Source organism: Sceloporus undulatus, chromosome 1, assembly GCF_019175285.1.
Source record: "Sceloporus undulatus isolate JIND9_A2432 ecotype Alabama chromosome 1, SceUnd_v1.1, whole genome shotgun sequence".
Classification (NCBI taxonomy): domain Eukaryota; kingdom Metazoa; phylum Chordata; class Lepidosauria; order Squamata; family Phrynosomatidae; genus Sceloporus; species Sceloporus undulatus.
In genome coordinates, this window is record NC_056522.1 from 46,397,360 (window position 1) to 46,416,841 (window position 19,482).

Here is a 19,482-nt window from a genome sequence, read left to right on the forward strand (position 1 = left end):
CGCCTCCAAACGAGGCGGCGCGGACATGACCTCTTTGCGCCACACGAAGGCGCCTAGGGCACCCTTTCCACGGTGCAAGAAGGAGCTCCAAAACAGAGCTCCTTCTGGGGTTTGTGTCGCTGGGTGCAGCCTTTACATGGCTGCACCCAGTGACGCAGAGGAGAAAGGGGCCAAGTGGACCCTTTCTCCTCCTCCCCGCTGTTGCCAGGTGTCCTTGGGGCTTGAAGCCCCAAGGACACCCCTTTCCAGGCCGCGGGGAAGCAGCCTTTTGCCGCTTCCCACGGCCTGCAAAGCGGCAGATCGGGGCCTCGGAGGCTGCCGGTCTGGCAGCTGAGGCCCCGATACAGCGGGGAAAGGGGCGGGTGCAGGCCGCCCCAAACGGGCGGTCTGTAACCCACCAGTGGAACACACTCCCTCGGAGTGTAGTGGAGTCTCCCTCCTTAGAGGTCTTTAAACAGAGGCAGGATGGCCATCTGTCGAGGATGCTTTGATTTGGATTTTCTGCATGGCAGGGGGATGGACTGGATGGCCCTTGTGGTCTCTTCCAACTCTATGATTCTATGACCTTTGAGACTAACTGAAAGACATTTGGCATCATGAACTTTGGTAGACTTGAGCCAGCTTTCTCAGATGCATGTGTCCACAGATTCATGCATCTGAGGAAGCTGGCTCAAGTCTATGGAGGCTGAAGCTACCAATTTCTTTCTTGTGTGTTTGAGAATTCATAGAGCAACTTGTTCAACAGAGCTTGAACATTTATTTTTTAAAAGTATTAAGAAGCTTCTGTGTTTAAGAAGTGGGTTACCATTACTCATAACAGAAGTTCAGAAGTTCCTTGCTACCTTTCTTTTGCATGTTGTTGCCTTTTTTAAGAAAGGAAAATTCCCTAGGATAAATGAGAGAATGGCAGAAACTGAAAAAATAAATCCTGTCTAAAAATCTCATGAATCTTAACCTCTAAAACTAACTTCAGAAGCATAGTTCCCTGCACTTATAAAGTAACTTCATTCTCACTCATCATGTTGCTTTTGAAATATAATTTCATTGTTCCCTACTACCATAGAGGAAACTCATTCTAGATAACTACGGGGCTAAACAGATCACCTCTTTGGAGCAGCCTGCTCCCACCCCTTTCAATGCCAGATCAGGGCCACACGAACTACATGCCATGGCCCCAATCCAGTCGTTCCCTGATGCCAAAAGGACGCAGCACCAAAGGAGCACCGTGACGCTATCTGCTGTGTGGCAAAATGCCGGTCCTTTTTGCACCAGGAAAAAGGCGCTTTTGCTGCTGCAGTGGCACTTTCTGGCATTCTTTTTGGCACTGCATCATCTGGACACAGCACCAAAGGAGTGCCATGACTCTGCCTGTCATGCGGTTGAGCGCATGGTGTGACAGCAGCATTAGGGCAGCGTCGGACCATGTGTCGTGCGGACACCACACCCCCATTCTGCCTCAAGACCATCATATAACATCAGTCTGTACAGCCTCAACATTACTAGTAATTGATTACTTCCAAGCTCTTCCATTCCTTGAGGCCTTTTCTTTCTCTCACATCCATATGGGAACATTCTTTGCTGGTACCAGTTGAATGATCTTCATGCCTCCCTCTCTTGGGCCTGCTCAGTGTGATTTAGAAGCTAACATTTGGTTTCTGTCAGCAGAGCTGACATGATATAGTACGTCACTGAGAAAGAAAAGCACTTGGGAGGCTGGAAGCTTCTTGTTCTCTGTGAGTTCGATTGCTGGACAGGTGTAACAGGCATATAATCACATTTCAAGGGATGCAGAGAGGCTATTCTTCTGGCCTCTTCTCTGCCTCTTTTTCAGGCTGCCCAGTTCTAGATGCACTGAAAAAAACAAAAATTGACATAGAACATTTTATTTGTGGACCGGCACACATACAAAAAGCAGTAATTGACACAGACCTGTGCTTTAGGTTATCAGTCTGTTGTTATAGTTCTTTTAATGTTTTCTCCTTCATGAGCAAATGCACACAAGTGAAAATGGGAACCGTATTTGCCTTCCCCTAACCCTCACATTCATGATTTTAAATATAGGCTGGCCTCCACCTTTTGTCCTTCCACTAGCAAGTAAGTCCTTTTTAACCAGGCAGTCCTTTGGTGGTTAAACAAAGGCACGGGACGGACTGCCCGAAAACCATGCAGCTTCCCTCCAGAGGGAATTTATTAAATCCCGTTTTTTTAGCGCGTACGTAACGAGTGTGCCAATGGCTGCATGTCACTTACGTCACAATGGATGGGACACCACCATTATAGCGCCACTGCGGCGTGCTGGGGTTAGGGACTGTGAGGTTGCCGCATGGTCTCCATCCTAAAATTGGCACTACCATGGCACATTTGGGCTGTCTTTTTCAGCCCATAGTTGCTGTTAAAAAATAAAATCCAAGTAGGTGCTGCTGCCTTTAAAAGAAATGGCTTGTTTTTAATTGTTTTTGTTTTAACTTGTGCTTGCTTTATTCATTGTATTGTTAGCTGCCTTCAGTCTATTTTGGGTGAGAAAACTATTTTATTTTATTTATATCCCGTTTATTATTAAACAATGATTATAAAACAAGATTTCATTTACTGTAGTTTACATTATTTTTAGTCTGGCTTTAAACTTAGGCTAAATCATTATCAGTATTTAATGAAGTTGGCCACACTGTGTGATCAGAATGTTGTACTTAGGCTGCTGCCACACTGAAAAATTAATACAGTTTGACATCACTTTAATTATTATTAATATTATGCTTTATTTATATAGCACTGAAGGTTTGCACAGCACTGTATATGCAAACAATAAAATAGATGCAAGTAAACCTGCCCATGGCATACAATCTAAAAAATAGCAACATAATACATATAAATAATACATAACAATACAGGAAAGGGTTCAATAAAACAGGCAACAAATTAAAAACGTCAAATAGCAAATAATAGGCATGCAATGCCTGGGAATGCTTCTCTGAACAGGATGGTCTTCAACTCAGTTTTGAAACTAGTTAAAGAAGTGATGACCCATGCTCGTGGGGGAAGCAGGTTTGAAGAGTGAGGGGCAGCAAGTGAAAAGGGACGAATCTGGGATGGGGCAGAGAAAATCCTGGGCTGAGACAGCAGACCTTGACTACCAGAATGGAGGGCCTGAGCAGGAAGGTGAGGAGAAAGAAGGTCTGATAAATAAGGAGGGGCAAGCCCATGGAGGGCTTTAAAAGTCAACAACAGGAGCTTATACTGAATATGGAATAGAGGGGGAGCCAGTGAAGGGATGACAACACATGAAAGATATGGTTGGAGTGGTGGGCGGATGTAATAATGCGTGCAGCTGAATGCTGGACAGAAATTAAAGGACAGAGGTGAGAAAGAGGAAGCCCTGCCAGAAGAATGTCATAGAAATCATGTCATGATACCACTAGGGCATGGACCAGAATCTTGGCAGTAGAGGCAGAGAGATATGGTCGGATTTTGGCTATATTGTATAAAAAGAATCTACATGCCTCAGCTGTGGTCTGGATCTGGGGGATACACGACAGAGAAGAATCAAAAATAAAACCAAGTCTATGGGCTTGCTGGACTGGTTGAATAGAAATGTCATCAACAGAAACAGAAAAGGAGTGTTGAAGAGTAGACTTAGGTGGAAAAATGCGAAGCTCTGTTTTGGACATATTGTGCTTCAAGCATCGATGCTGCATCCACTGAGAGACAGCTGTAAGACAAGATGTAAATTGCTGTTCAAGACTTGGACAATGGTCAGGGGTGGAAAGATACAACTGAGTGTCATTGGTGTACAAATGATAGAAAAAGCCAGAAGAACTAATGAGTTTTCCTAGGGACAGTGTGTAGAGAGAAAACAGAAAGGGACTCAGAACAGAGCCCTGGAGAACCCCAACAGATAGGGGAACAGAGGACTACGTTTGACTACCTGTGACCACTGCAAAAGATCTATCTGACAAATAAAATCTAAACCAGTCAAGAACAGTCTGAGAACTTGGTCAGGAAGTATATCAGCTAGAAGACAGTGATCAACGGTGTCAAAGGTTGCAGACAAATCAAGAAGAATGAGAACAGAGTAAAGGCCTTTAGCCTTGGCCCGTAAAAGATCATCCGAGATCTTAGTGAGAGCCGTTTCTGTAGAATGCCGTGGGCGAAAACCAGACTGAAAGGGATCGAGAATGGAGTTGGCTTCAAGAAACTCAAGACAGTGAGAATAAACGACCCGTTACAAAACCTTAGAAAGAAAAGGAAGAAGAGAAATCGGATGATAGCTAGACAAAAAAGAAGGGTCAAGAGAAGGTTTTTTTCAGAATAAGAGAAACTAAAGCATGTTTAAAGACTGAACGGAAGGAACCCGGAGAGAGAGAGAGAGAGAGAGAAGCGAGGGCAGAAAAGAGGGAGCTATAGAAATTAGAAGACGAGTAGAAATTGGATCAAGAGAACAAGTTGCAGGTTTGGAAGAGTTTGGCAGCATAGAGAGTTCATCCAGAGAAACAGGAGGAAACACAGAAAAAAATTTAGGCAAGGGTAATAGAAGATTAGAAGAATAAGGAGGGACTATCTCAGAGCAAATAGTGATAATCTTTGAGATGAAATAGTTAGTGAAATCATTAGGAGAGAATGATAAAGAGACAGGAGGAGAAGGCGGTTTAAACAAAGTGTTGAAGATGGAGAACAAGCACTGTGGACACCTCTCATTGGCACAGATCAATGATTTGTAATAATTCTGTTTTGCCATGGACAGGGCGCATGAAAAGGAAGAACGAACAAATTTGTAATGAATAAAATCAACCCACTCCCTGGACTTTTTCCAAAGGCGTTCGGCCACTCAAGAGCAGGACCAGAGAAACCTAACAATGTGGGTAAGCCAGGGCTGAGGCCTAGTCATAGAGGAAGAAGCGCATACAGATACAAGGGAAAGCTGCCAAGAGTTGAAGAAAGAGTGGAGTTAAATAAAGACATCACTGAGACAGCAGAATCCCCAAGAGGTAGAGAAGAGAGAGATGAATCCAAGGACTGACTGAGATGGTCACAGTTAACAGACTGAAGATTACGAAAGTAGCGTTGAGTAGTATGACGAGGAGGTGGGATATAAGTAAGAGTAAAAGAAATTAAATGATGATCAGACAATGGAAAATCAGATACCAAGTAGTCGGAAATGACACACTTAGCAGCAAGAACTAAGTCAAGGCAGTGACCGAGAGAATGGGTTGAAGAGTGGGAATGTGGGTGAAGACCGAAAGAAGCTAAAAGGGAGCTAAAGCAAGATGCTGAGGGATTCTTGGGATCATCAAGGTGGATATTAAAGTCACCTGGGATCAAAGTTGGGACTGCATCTGATAGAAAAAATGTCAACCAAGACTTAAAGTCTGAGAGGAACTAAGTAGCAGAACCAGGAGGGTGATAGATGACCGCAACCCGCAGCTGTAAAGGAAAAAAGAGTCGAATAGAGCGAGACTCAAACAAAGAGAAACAATAGCTAGGGGGGGAAAGAAAGCACTTGAAACTGGCAGGAATTAGACAATAAGATATCGACCCCTCTTCCTTGACCCTCAGGGCGGCTTGTGTGAGTGAAAAAGAGACCCCAAAAGAAAGGGCAGCAGAGATAGCAGTGTCATGGGCCAGGAGCCAAGTTTCAGTAAGAGCAAGAAGATTAAATGATCTAGAAAGAAAAAGATCGTGAATTGCTGTCGCTTTCGGAGCAACAGAGTGACAGTTCCAGAGTGAACAAGAGAATGGAATCTGGGAGATAGGAAGAGGTCGAATAGGGATCAGATTAGGAGAAATGCATGGAGTCATGGGAAGGAAAGGTTTGAGTATCCAGTAATTTTTGTTTTTGTTTTTGTTTTTCAACAGGAGAGAATGTTACAATGACAAGAGCAGAAAAATAAAAGCCGACAATGCTTGATAACATTGCCTGACCACCACAAGACACGAGGGCTCCTTCTCTGTAGCTACTGGGAAGGGCAGTTGGTACTGGGCCTGCCTCTGGACGCTCCGCCTCTAGCTCCTTCTCTGTAGCAGTGGCTGCTGGGCAGGGCAGTTGTGCTGGGCCTGCCTCTGGAGGCTCCTCTTCTGGCTCCTTCTCTGTAGCAGTGGCTGCTGGGAAGGGCTTGGTTTCATCCTATGGGATCCTGGGGTTTGTTGTGGCTCCAGAATACTCTGACAGAGAAGGCTAAATATCTAACAAAACTACAAATCCCAGATTTCCATAACATTGAGCCATGGCAGTTAAAGTGGTGTCAAACTGAAAACATTCTGCAGTGCAAATGCAGCCTAAATGGGCTTTTGTTTCGAACCATCATAGCTCTTGCAATCCTGATTTGTATAACATCCCTAAAGCAGTTTTCTTGTTTGTATATCACAGCAATTTTACAAACAAGATGATCTTGCATTAAGGAAGTCATAGAAGAGAAGAGGTAGAGAGGAGCTTGTGGTTACACAGCTGGTCCAGGAAAACGTTTGTTGGGTTGAATGTGTGGTACTGGATATGCTGTGTAAATGGGCATTATCTCAAATTATAGAATTTTTGGATTAAAATTTCTATTATCATCCTGGAACTCATAAAATGCAAAATCTTGACTGATCATGACAATTGTATTTGGTTGAAAAATGTGACCATTCAGTTTAAAAAAAATATGGGAAATGGAAGGAATTGAGACTACTTTTTATCTAAAGAAGTCGCTGCCACCACCCAATGATTGATTCCTCTCACTTTAGCAATGTATCAGGATGTTGCTGGGGAATTCCACTGACACTTCCTTTGCTGACTGTAGAGAAGAACTGGGCCAATCTTAGGCACATGAAAAGGAGTGCAAGAGAAGCAGAGTATTTTTAAAGAAGGATGGCTTTATTCTGTAGCATAAAGATATCCCTCTACATGAAAAACCTTATTCCTTAAGCACAAATAGAGGTTGCAAGTTACAGAATCAATCAGTTCAGCCAAACCAAGAAAAGAATCAAAATATCCTAACGCTACTGACTGGTACATTCTCCTAATCTTACTCACAGATCAGATGGGATTTGGAGTCCTTGATGTTTCTAGATAGCTGGGAGTCTGGACTCCATTGTCCAGCTTCGACCAGCCTTTCCCCATGCAACTGTGCTCTAGATGTTCCTTTGTTTCAGAACGCCATAGTCTGTTTAGGGAGAGAGCCAGAGACAAAAGCCTTGTGGTGCTTTTTATAATCTTAGCCCAGAACCATCTTGAAGAATCGTGCTTCTGCCATTTGATTGTCCATTTCATTAGACAGTTGTTGTCTCGTTATCTGTGAAACTGACCCTCATTAAAATGTAACTGTATCTCCTCCCACAGTTAACCCTTTGCTACCTGGGGAGAAGGTTTTGATAAATTGGGAGACTCCCATTTATCACAGTTCTAAATACAAGCTTTCGGCAGACCTAGAAGTGAATATATACCTTTAGTCTTGGAACAGCAGTTTTTGATCCCAGGTAAAAATCTAGTCTTCTGGGCAAGTCATACTATCTCAGCCTAGAGGGTGGCAGTGACAAATTCTCTCTGAAGAAACTTGCCAAGAAAATCACATGAATGGTTTGCCTTAGCGTCACCTGACTGAAATGGTTTCTTTCCACTAGTGGTTATTTTTTCATAGAAGAAGTGAGTGAGCCGTTCATTTTCTGGAAGCTGCCTCCCTGCACTGTGGAAGCTGCCCTTCAAGATGACACTTAAGACATCATTGTCTTCTTTGAGACAAAGAAGTCATGGTAGATTAGTTGACTGTGAAAAGCTTCTTCTCAGCTGGATGTAACTTCAGCATCTTGAACCACCCACCTATATTTTGCTTTGCCCTCTGGAAGAAAGGATTAAATATACATCAATATGAGATGTATGTTTGCAATGAGAGCCAAAGGATAGTGTGTGTAGGCTGGGATGGGAAAAACCCTTAAATCATCTGACAAGTCCCCTTACAAATGGCAAATGATGAAAGCTTGGGCATGAATTAATAGAGGAAGGGGATTTTTTTCCCTTTTTTCCTTTGAAGTGTGTTGGTGGCAGAGACAGGGGGAGTATAGGAGGGGGTGAGAGAAGCTGCTTTAATGTGACACATATACAATAGGTTGCATTATGTTTTACCTGGTAATTAGTTTCTCTGAAAACAGTTTGCTTTCCTGGATACTTCTGGCAGAGGTAGAATTTCAGTAGTCTGCTACTAATGAGTGTATTAGTAGTGTGTTTTGGAGACAACAGCATTTACACACCAGACAGGAGAGTGTTGACACCTGTGAACAAATCCAAAGTGCCAGATAGACACAACACCTCTAAGACTGCAATCTTATAACCTCTTACTTGGAATAAATGCATTGAATTCATATACATATATATAGGATTGCATTGCTGATTTCTGATACCTTCCTCCAGAAGTTGAAATCTGATGATGTTCACTATGTAATCCTCCTCCTGCATTTCTCAACCTCACTCAAAATGCATGTTCAAATCTATGCCATTGAATCAGCAATTCTTAAATTTTATGAAACTCTCTTCAAGATTCAGCCTTTTTTTTAAACATGTATTTGATTTCCTTGGACCTGCCTAAACTGGAATTTCTGGATGCCATTTTTTCAGTGAATAACAATGAGGTCTTTTGATTTTTTAAAAAATTAAAAATATAACAGAGTACTATTACATTTAAAATGGAAAAACCCAGAGAAACAGCATCAGTAATATCTGAGTTAGCAAGAAGGATGTGCTTTCAGGTTTCCAATCAGAACAAAGTCCATATTTCTCTGCTAGAAATTCTCTCCTTTCTTTTGCAATCATAGATTTGTAGTTTGTTGTGGCACCAGAGCTCTCTGATAGAGAAGGCTAAGTATCTCACAAAACTACAAATCCAAAAATGCAGATGCAGCCTGGGTCTCTTCTTTACTTCCTTATAAACTTTCGTTCATTCATGCATGCATTCATGCATTTATTTAACTTATACCCAGCTTTCTCCCAGCATTCCCAAGGTAGCTTATGATCATTTCAAACAGCTAAAATGTTATATTAGAAAAGTTTAAAAATAAACAACAGTACAGTACTATTAAAAAGAGATAGTTAAGTACATTTAAAACACATTAAAACATAATTTAAAACATTAAAAAACTCACAGCATAGCACTTTCAACACTGTTCTGCCATGTGATTAAAAATAAGTTAAAAACTTGCTTAAATAAAATGTTTTAGCTTGCTGGTGGAAGGAGAGCAGCAAGGGGTCTAACTGGACCTCCTGTGGAAGAGAGTTCCATAGCCTGGGAGCAACCAATGTGCAGGGTGTTTTCTTTTTGTTTGTTTGTTTTTTGTTTGGTGTCCCTATTATATATGACCACGATGGTCCTTGGACTGAGAGAAAGCCCTCTAAAGATCTTAAAGCTCAGGCTGGGCCCTATAAGGAAATTTGGTCTTTTAAATAGTCTGGACTTAATCCATGAATAACTTTAAAGGTCAATACATGCACTTTGAATTCTGTCCAGAAATGGGCCTGTAGCCAGTGAAGCTGTTTTCAACAAAGAAGTGACATGCTCTCTGTAACTCGCCCTGGTCAGCAGTCTTTCCACAGCATTTTGAACCTGCTGAAGTTTCTGATAGTTTCCAAAGGCCATGTAGAGTCTATTACAATAATCCAAACAGGATGTAATTGAAATATGTTTCAATATAGCCAGATCTGACTTCTGAAGGAATGAATTCAACTGGCACACAAATTTTAATATGCAAATACGCTCCTGGTCACTGCCGAAACCTGGACATCCAGGTTCAGATCTGAATCCAGGAGTACTCCCAAGATGCAAATTTCCAAGGGAGTGTAATCCCATCCAGTGTTGGCTGAATCCCTATTCCATGACCTGCCTTTTAATTGACCAGGAGCACTTCTTTCTTGTCTAGATTAAGCTCTAATTTATTTGCCCTCATCAGGTCTATTACTGACAAGAGACACAAAACAGCTTGCTTGGAGTTAAAAAGAAAGGAGAAGTAAATTGTATGCTTACTTGTGCTGCTGAACCCTAGAACTCTGGATAACCTCTTTTAGCAGCTTCATGTATATATTAAACACTAGGGGAAACAGCCACTTCACCACAAGCCCATGCCAAAGATATCATTCCACAATACCACCTTCTGAATCCATCCCTTCAAGAAATAAGGGAACCACAACAGTGCCCCCAAGTCCCATCCCAGAGAGGTGGCCTATAAAGATACCATGCTCAATGCTATCGAAAACCAGTGAGATGTCTGGCAGACCTAACAGGGACACATTCCTGTATCTAGTTCCCAGGGCAGGTCATCTACAAAGGTGATTTTTTTTTTTTGGGGTCTTCAAATGTCCTCCCCATTGCTCTCTTTTAGCCTCCTAAAAGAAGTTTTGTGCTTCATCAGCAGTGCATCCTTTTTAAAGCTATAGGGTTTTAATTGCCAGTTCAAAACCTGGCCACCTCGATTTACTTTGGATTATAGCAGAGTTAGTTCATAGTAATAATACTAAGTGTGTTGGGAGTTCTAACCCAGTCCAGGGCTGCATAATTTCTTCTCCTGGGGTCACTGGTGTCATTCAAAATAATTAGCAACTGATGTGTGTGTGTGTGTGTGTGTGTGTGTAGACAGAGAGAGTACATGTTAACCAAAAATGTTCAATTGTATGATTCCTCATTTCTCTTGCAATATGTGGTGCTAATGGTGATGTTAATGGTGATGGTGGTGGTAATGATGATGATGACAATAATAATAATATTATTATTATTGTTCAGGGGAGGATTGGATTTGTTTGGATACACACTTGCTTGCAGCCGAGGTGAAGGCTAGGCACTGTCTGGATGATCCTCCTTCCCTCCTTCCTTTCTTCTTTCCTGCATGCCTTTCTTTTTCTGATAGAGTCTGCCTGTGGGGTATCAACTGACTCCTTCGACTCCTTTTCCTTAGACTTTCGATGATGGCAGAGCTGGGGCTGACTAGGAAAGATTTTGGCTTGGTGCTGTTCAATGATGTCATCCCATACCAGACCATACATAATCCTTAGTAATGATGCTTTACAGACCACCCAAAAGGGTGGTGTGCTGGTGCCCGTGTTTGCAGCGTGAGGGAACCGCAGCGGACAAACTGTGTGGTTCCCCAGTGCAGCAAGAAGAACCCACAAAAAGTGGGTTCTTTTTGCGGAGCCCTTGTGGCGTACAAGGACGCCGAGACATGCGGACACTAGGCGTCCATCATGTCAAAATGGTGGCACCCATCTGTATAGGGCGCCACCAGTTTCACACCCTTGTTACGTGTGAGGGGCAAGGCGCGCCAGGAAGCGCCGCCCCTCGCACGTAATGACAGCGCCCAATAGGGCCCTTCCAGAACACGCCAATATTTCTTGTACTAATGTTACTTATAAATCGTAATTCTTGTATCACTGAATGGCAATTGTTGTTGCTGTTAGCTGCCCTTGACTCACAGTGACTGTGGATGAGACATCTCCAAGGCCCCCTGTCCTCCAGTGCTCTACTCAGATCCTCTACGCTCATAGTGTTAGCCTCTCTGATTGAATCTAACCATCATGTGGTATGTGGTCTTTCTCTCTTTCTGCTGCCCTCTACCTTTCCTAGCATTATTGTCTTTTGTAATGATTCATGGCTTCTCATGTTCTAGCCAAAATACGGCAATCTCAGTTTAGTCATCCTGGCTTCCAGAGAGAATTTGGGCATAATCTGTTCTAGAATCCATTTGTTTGTCTTCTTGGTCATCCATGGTATAAAAATTTGGTAAGATGTGATCTTCTTGAAGAATTTTTTTTTAAATTAAAATTTAATTAAAAAAATCTGAGACCTCTCTCTCCTCTCACTGAGCCTCACCCCATCTCTTCCACTGACCTTTAGCGTTTTAAAGAGAACAGGTGAATGCCACAGCCCATTTCTGCCAAAAGGCAGATGTTTGGGGAACAGTGGTGTCACCTGGTGCTGCCTGCACCCCCTGATGACATCCCTGCTGCTGTTGTAGGTGCAAAATAAAGGGTACACTAGTTGGAGTGGGTGGGGAATGCAAAACCTTTTTGTTTTCTATACCTATAACAAGTGGTTTGATAAACTCAGCAAATTTAAATGACCAATTCAGTTGAACTAGTGAAACTGACTCAATGAAGGCTCTAACTTGGCAAGAGGGAGAAACCCATTCCAAATTTCCACTGATTTATCCTTAAGCTATTGAGCACTATGTGTGTGAGATAGCTGGCTGGCTTGACTGAGGGCTGCTCCAGTGAAGCCAGATGAAGAGTTTAAAAATCCTTTCCTTCAGCAAAGACTCTGTGACAACAAGCAGGAGCCCAATATGTAGGCATTGCCAAGAAAACCAATAATACTGGGATCAGCTGTTGGGGCTTATGACTCCATTATAACACAACAGAAAATAGAGTACCCAAGAGCAATTTCCTCCTTAAGTTCGCCTCCGGTCACATTTGTTGAGGACTAAGGAGATGCACAGGACTTATCAAAAGCAGGAGAGAGCCATTTGTCCTTCCTTGTTTAGGCTGGCTCCCAGCATTTGCAGGCAATGCTGTTCTCTCCCACTTGGCTTTGGCTTATCTTCCATGTGTTGTCCACAGGACCATGATCAAAGGTCCAGCCTGTAGCTATACTAATCCTGGTCACTGGAGAGACTTTCATTTGTTACTCCTCCCGACTGACTCTGGCCTACCAATTGCAAAAACTGCCATTCATACTGGGAATGTTTTACTGTGTCTCTGAGTTGATGAGGGACTTAGCTTACCCATTAGATTCTCATCAAACAGAGACTCGCAATGCATCTGCTCCATGGAAAAATGTTGGTATTGTTCTTCCTCCAAAAAACAAAAGCAACCCCACCAGCAGATCATTGTTAGGCCTTCTTTAACAGAATCTGTGAAACCAAAGAACACTACAGCCTATTTCTAGTCCCAGGAATTTTCCCAATGCACAGAGCCTCCTTTGGCAGCCTGCTGTTTCTCTGTTGGAAACATTTCCCTTTAGACATGCATGCATGCCTCATGTGTTGAAATAACATGATCTTCTTGATGTTTTTGTTGTTAACTGCCCTCCAGTGGATTTTGACCCATGGCGACCCTGATGATGAGACATCTCCAAGACACCCTGTCCTCCACTGCTCTGCTCAACTCCTGCAAACTCATACTTGTGATCTCTTTTTTGCATGCAGCCTTCCTCTCTTTCTATTTCTTCTTCTCTTTCTACTTCTACTTCTCTCTACCTTTCCTAGCTTTACTGTTTTTTTCCAGTTATTCATGCCTTCTCATGATGTGTCCAAAGTACAACAATTTGAGTTTTGCTATCTTGGCATCTAGGGAGATTTCTGCTCCAGGACCCATTTGTTGGTCTTTTTGGCTGTCCATGGAATCTTTAGCACTCTTCTCTAGCACCACATTTTGAATGAGTTGATTTTCCTCCTATCCTCTTTCATAACTGTCCATCTCTCACATCCATACCTGGCAATAGGGAATACAATGGCTTATACGGTTCTATCTTTTGTGCTCAGTTGTATATTCTTGCATTTTAGAATCTTCTCTAGTTCTTTCATAGCTGGCCTTTCCATTCTTAATCTTCTTCTAATTTCCTGGCTGCAGTTTCCATTTCTTTCAGTGTTTGATCCCAGTTATGAGAATTATTTCTATTTCTTCTTTGTCTGATTCAAATTTGTGTTAGTGCTAGTATTATGGTGTCATCTGCATATCTCAGATTGCTGATATTCCTTCCTCCTATTTTCACCCCTCCTTCTTCTGTGCCCAAGCTGCTTTTCTTAACAAAATATACTGTACTGTTTATTTGTTGATTTTTTAAAATTGGCCTTGCTTTTAACTGCTTTTGGGTGTGTATGAGCAGCCAAGTCGCCTGTTAACCTATGGCAACACCGTAAATTCCATAGGGTTTTCTTTGACAAGGAATATTCAGAGGTGGTTTTGCCAGTTCCTTCTTCTGAAATATAACCTACAGCACCTGGTATTCATTGGCTGTCTCCCATCCAAGTACTAACCAGAGCTGATTCTGCGTAGCTTCCAAAATCAGACAGACTAAGGTGCCTTTAAGATATGTACTGCTTTTGTGTTGTTGTGTGACTTCAAATCAATTCTGACTTATGGTGACTCTAAGGTGTACCATATTTAATTTTATGCTGAATTTTTATATGATATGAATTACCTTGGTCACATCATAAGAAGGCATAAATCACTGGAAAAGACAATGATGCTAGGAAAGGTAGAGGCCAGTAGAAAAAAAAGGAAGAAAATGAAATGCATAGATATAGGATGGGGGACACCTGGCTTAACAAGAGAACATGTGAAAGGGATCTAGGAGTCCTAGTAGACCACAAGTTGAACATGAGTCAACAGTGTGATGCGGGAGCTAAAAAGCCAATGCAATTCTATGCTGCATCAATAGAAATATCACGTGTAGATCAGTTGGCCCTCTGTATTCACGGATACTTTATTCATGAATTCAAGCATCCACGGCTTGGAAGTATTAAAAAAATATATAAATTCCAAAACACCAACCTTGATTTTGCCATTTTATATAAGGGACACCATTTTACTAGATCATTGTATATAATGGGACTCGAGCACCCATGGATTTTGGTATCCACGGGGGGGTCCTTGAACCAAACCCCAGCAAATATCAAGGACCCACTGTAATAGTGTCACTCTATTCTTCTTTGGTCAGGTCTCACCTGTAATACTGTGTCCAGTTCTGAGTACACCAATTCAAAAAGGATGTTGACAAGCTAAAACATGTCCAGATGAGGGCAATCAAAATGGTGAAGGGTCTGGAAACCATGCTGTATGAGGAGAGACCGAGGGAGCTGGGTATGCTTAGCCTGGGGAAGAGAAGGTTAAGAGGTGATATGATAGCCCTGTTTAAATATTTCAAGGGGTGTCATATTGAGGATGGAGCAAGCTTGTTTTCTGCTGCTCTAGGGAACAGGATTCGGAATAATGGGTGCAAGCTATAGGTAAAGAGATAACACCTAAACATTAGGAGGAACTTCCTGACAGTGAGAGTTGTTTGACAGTGGAACCCACTCCCTTGGAGAGTGGTAGAGTCTCCTTCTTTGTAGGTCTTTAAATAGAGGCTGGATAGCCATCTGTTGGGTGCTTTGATTATGAATTCATGCACAGCGGGGGGCTGGACTGGATGACCCTTTTGCTCTCTTTCAACTTTATGATTCTAAGGCCACATGCCAGATGGTTGGATTCAATCAGAGAGGTCATGGGATGAGAAAGCAGGATCTGAGCAGAGCAGTGGAGGACAGGTGGTCTTGGTGATGTCTCATCCACAGGGTCACCATGAGCTGAGATCAACACAAGGGCAGTTAACAAGAACAGCAATGAATTTTAAAGCTGTTTCTGTCTTAATTTTTGTAAGGGATTTTAGATTGGGATCAATGATGATGATGATGATGATGATGATGATGATGATGATGATGATAATGTAATTCTTAGAGTTGTGGTCTGACAACAGCTGCACATGATTTGCAATCCTGATCATCTCAGATGTCCTTGCTGTAGACTTTCAGATTTTCAGAGGTGTCCTGACCAAACCCTGTTGAAGTATGGTATAAAGAAACTAACACAAGGAAAACACATTTCTTCTTAATAACAGCTTTATTGTTGTCTGTGGCTCCTTAGCCCACTGAAATGTAAGTGAGAAGAAGAAAATGGTTTGACCTACTGCCTGCAGCACCTGCAACTAAATGAATTTATTGCAGCATTATGGTGTGAAAAAGGGGGTCCACACCAGTGAGTGCATTCACTGGTTTGACAGTCCTGAATGGAAATCCTGTGGTTTATCTGTCTGCAGGCTTCAGGGAGAACTGAAGAGCCCACAGCAGGCATCAGCCTGAGTTGCTCTTTTCTTGCTCTGGCAATCCTTGTTGCACTGTAATCACACAATTATTGTGCCATTAAAATGTCATATTCATAGAAACCCACATAAACAAAGCATTAACAATTGCCAGAAAATTGTAGTCTTTACTGCTAATGACCTGCTCCTTCTCCCTCACCCCCATTCCCCCCCTTTTGGAGCCTTGATTTAAGAGGCAGGCACAGAAGTATGTCTCCGAGCTTAGCGAGTTTCAATTTTTAATGTGCTGTCACAGTAAGAGACTTTCCTTTCTTGTTTTTATTTTAAGCCACAGGTGTTTCCAAGGAAGCTACTTAGAGAGCTGGTAAAGGAGAAGGCAGCTGCTGAGATGTTCTCAGCTGCTGAGGGATGATGTCAAGTATCTCCTGTAATAAGGAATAGCTTCTGTTGAGTAGTGTTGGATTTCCAGCCTCATACACAGGAGATGAAATTAGGCTGCATGTGTTTTCATTCCGCAAGGCACCCATCTCTCTACAAAGGGGAACTTTTTTGGAATTATAATTAATGGACAGTGGAGGTAAGGGGTTGCAGTGAAAGGAACTGGACTCAGACCAGATTAATCTCTGATAAAGCAGCATTCACTTCCATTTTAAATGCACAAAGTTCACTCTTTTAAAGTTTTATGTCATCCCTGTGAGATGCTGTCTAATTGACTCCTAAAGGATTCAGGTGTATTAATCCACACAGTTAGTTAACTGTCTTTCTCAGAACACAGCTCAGCCACTCCTATACACTATGATGAGCCGTCTTGAGTTCTTCCTTAAGCAGTTGTTGTTACTGGCACATTCTAAGCACTGCATTTACAGTTTCTTCCTTTCTTCTTCTAAATCAAATATTTCTTTGCGAAGTTTCACAGAAAAAATGGGTAAAATTGCAAGATCCCTCTATCCTCAGATGAACTGCAACTGTCACTGTCAGTTGAAGCTCTAACAGACAATGTGATTAGTCTGGTTCTGACAGACTATTATTTAATTCTTCTCCCTTGCCTGTAAATCTGAATGTGCATTCATGCACATCAATGTGATTCAGATCAAGGGGCATCTCTGCTAACTTTTTGTGTTAGATTTGGGGCATGCTGTCCATCATATTACCTTGTAAAGCTTTTGCTTGCATCTTTATATTCCATCTTATAAAATCAGAACAAAATGCTTCATTTTGCTTTATTAGCCTTTGTCTTTATGCAGTTTGTTACTGTACCATGTGCAGTCGCATCTGTAGGAAGTGGTTCTGACTTTATCTGGAGAATGAGCATCTGAAGATTCATCTGGAGATTATCAGTTTTTAGTACTTCATACAAATCAGTTATGCTCTCTTGGCTGTTGCAACAACCTATGTTATTGAGAGCTACCCAAAGACTTAGGCCCAATACAGACTGGTTCAAAGTGCCGTGCTGGGGCCAACCCTACTAGCGGTGCCTGTGTGCTGTCTTGCGGCAGCCCCGCCCACATGGGGCATGCAACGATGATGTGTGGATGTCTGCATGCTGAAATGGCACTCACCAGAAGCGGCAGCGTCAAGGCCTGCGACTGCCATTATGGCTCTCCTAAAAAGAAGTCGCTCTAAGTGGCTTCATTTTAGGGAGCATGTTGTTGTTGTGTGGTGTGGTGACGATGGGTAAAGATGGGTGCCATGGAGCCGCCCATCTGTATCCCCCTTACTCACTTAGCATCTGACTGACTACTTACTTGGCTTTTTTGCCTGTGCTATTGCATTTCTGACTGTAGTTTGGACACCAGTTTTGTGTCTTCACTTTCCCTGACTTCCAAGAATTCTGCCAAATCTCTGAGTGTTCTGCTTTTCATTTATCCAATAGAGAACATATTAGCACTTACAATACTATAACTACTAATAATTTATTTAAGTGCAGTTCAAAAATTTAATGGACAGGAACACTGCTGAGAGGATTTCCAATCATTGTTAGGGTATATTAGCACAGTACATTTTTGTGTGTCTATGAAGGATGCTCTGCTTTTCAGGTGCAAGCTTTCACTCCAGGAAATTAGAGCTGACTTCCTCTATTGTCCAGATATAGATTTCGGTTCCCCACATGACTATACCCAAAGAAAACTGAGACTGCAAAAGAAGGATGATGAGGGGAGGAGAGGAGATTTTTTAAAAAAACAACAACAACAACCCTCATTGTATTTGTTTATTTGTAATGGAAAGTAGCAGAGATCTGTTGTTTCTTCCTTTACGGCCATGACTGTGGCATGTTTTATTACTGCATAATATAACATTAATCTGGTGTATGTTATCTCAGTTGACAATATCTGGGAGTGGGCTGGTATATTGTAGTCTGACATAGCCTAAAATACAATGCTAATTTGGAATAGGATAACAGTGATTTCTTTCAGTTTATGAGTGTGTGATGGTGTTTACATCCAACTTTTAAAATTCATGCTCTGTATGTATGTGCCCCTCTCATGGCACTACTTCTTTGTAGTGGTGGAATTGTATGTTCCTCTAAGGCAAGAGACTATGCTGACTGTAGAAGTGCTGCTGGTAGGGCCTCCCATACCAGACAGGCTTTTGCTGAGGAGCCAAACTAAATGGGCCAAACAGCTACTGGACAGAAGTGGGGAATGACACTGACAGATGATTTTTAGATAGTTCACGGTAAACACCTCTTGAATATCTTTTACCATGAAAGCCCTGTGGTGAGACAATTCAAAATGAAACAACAGATAGTGCCAGAAATTGGCATTACCAGGTGAGATGGCACTTAGTGAGTTACTGGGGAACAACAGAGGATAGAATCATAAAATCAAAGAATCCTAGAGTTGGAAGAGACCTCTCTTCCATTACTGTCAAATGGTGGCTCCATGAAAATTTACTGACAGGAAAAGTATGCAGGTTTGTGAACCCCAATCACGCTTCTTGCATGATTTCTGACAATTTCATGGCAATTTACTCATGGTAGAGCATCCCGTGTGAAAGAGTTCCTTGAGAGAATACGACTTGCTGAAAAATACAATAATGCTCAATAAAGTGGAAGGCAGAAGGTAAAGAGGATGATCACATGATGAATGGACCAAACTGATCAAGGGAGCCACAACACTGAGTTTGCAAGTCCTGAGCAGGTCTCTTGATGCCCAGGCCTTTTGCAGTTTTTCATTCACAGGATAAGTCAAAATCAATAAATGGGTCTTAATAGTAACAGATCTCAATTTCAGTGGTTCTGCTCTAAGTAGAACTAATTCTAGAATTAACCATTGCTTTTCTGGAAGATCTCTATTTTTAACTGTTTTTAAAAAAAACCAGCAGCCCAAAGCTCTGTTAAAGAATCAGTTATTAGGTTGCTATGGCCTCTTACATCTGATCTGTTTGAGATCTTATAATGTTCCAAATCATTTAGTACACATGACATTGAGCAGTGGCATCACTATGGTTGGTGTCAGCCAATGTACAGTGTGCCCACGTCATATGAGGCTTTCAGCATACACTGAAAGCTGTACGGGGAGGAAGGGATAAATGGGACGTGTGTCCATGGTGCGTGCGTACGCCACTGCACCGTCGCGTGCACAAGCCCCATTAATTTAAATGGGGCTCGAGCATACGCGTCTGGAACGGATCCCCTGCATAAACAAAGGGCCCACTGTAATAACTTATGGTGTCACCTTCC

General features: G+C 42.2%; 1 protein-coding gene and 1 long non-coding RNA gene across 3 annotated transcripts in view; one reads left to right on the top strand and one right to left on the bottom strand.

Moving 5' to 3' along the window:
* GALNT14 (polypeptide N-acetylgalactosaminyltransferase 14) overlaps positions 1-19,482 on the top strand; it is a 384,373-nt gene that overhangs the window by 133,215 nt on the left and 231,676 nt on the right. The gene's annotated exons all lie outside the window — the stretch shown is intronic.
* Positions 1,738-9,238, bottom strand: LOC121914800. The gene is made up of 3 exons (XR_006100586.1): positions 9,103-9,238; positions 8,090-8,235; positions 1,738-1,851 (listed from the first exon to the last, which is right to left on the bottom strand). It is a non-coding gene; the product is annotated as an uncharacterized LOC121914800 (long non-coding RNA).